Source organism: Pteropus alecto, unplaced genomic scaffold (genome assembly GCF_000325575.1).
Source record: "Pteropus alecto unplaced genomic scaffold, ASM32557v1 scaffold90, whole genome shotgun sequence".
NCBI classification, from domain to species: domain Eukaryota; kingdom Metazoa; phylum Chordata; class Mammalia; order Chiroptera; family Pteropodidae; genus Pteropus; species Pteropus alecto.
This window is the reverse complement of record NW_006429894.1, coordinates 1,020,976-1,021,472: the sequence shown is the minus strand read 5'-3', so window position 1 is coordinate 1,021,472 and position 497 is coordinate 1,020,976. Positions and strand designations below refer to the sequence as shown.

Sequence of the window (497 nt, the reverse complement as noted above, 5' to 3'; positions counted from 1 at the left end):
CCGTCGCGGCCCAGGACCCCGGCCCAGGACCCCGCCGCTCGGGGCCGGGCGCGCGTTTTTCTCGCTTCCTTCTTTGAGCCACTCGCAGAGCAGAACTTGGCAACTCGCCTTTAGCTCGAGAGAGGCCTTTATTCCGTGTAGTTCTTAATTTTTTTCAGGGGGTGGATTTAATGTTAAATGCAGGAAACAGTTCTCTTTTTCAGAATAGTGGAATGCTTTGTGTATTCTCTTTAAGTCAGCTGCTTTATGGCTGGGAAGCAGAAGTCAGTGTGATAGAGAGCCGAGTAAACTTTTTAAAAATGATCCAGTCCAGAGCCGTATCATAATGGTGCCGTTTCGAAAGAAAAAATGGCAACCCCCAGTTGTGTTTAGACCCTAAGAATGCAAGTAATCCCTTGGGTTAGTGCGATCGGCTCGGTATTTACTACCTGTTTACCTTGATATTAGGTTGGTAAAGCGTTTGTTTTCGGAGCAAATTCCAGCAGGATGTTTGCTGT

At 47.5% G+C, this 497-nt stretch overlaps 1 protein-coding gene across 1 annotated transcript in view; it reads left to right on the top strand.

The window, feature by feature from the left end:
- NR5A2 (nuclear receptor subfamily 5 group A member 2) overlaps positions 1 to 497 on the top strand; it is a 21,460-nt gene that overhangs the window by 16,885 nt on the left and 4,078 nt on the right. The window lies entirely within an intron of this gene.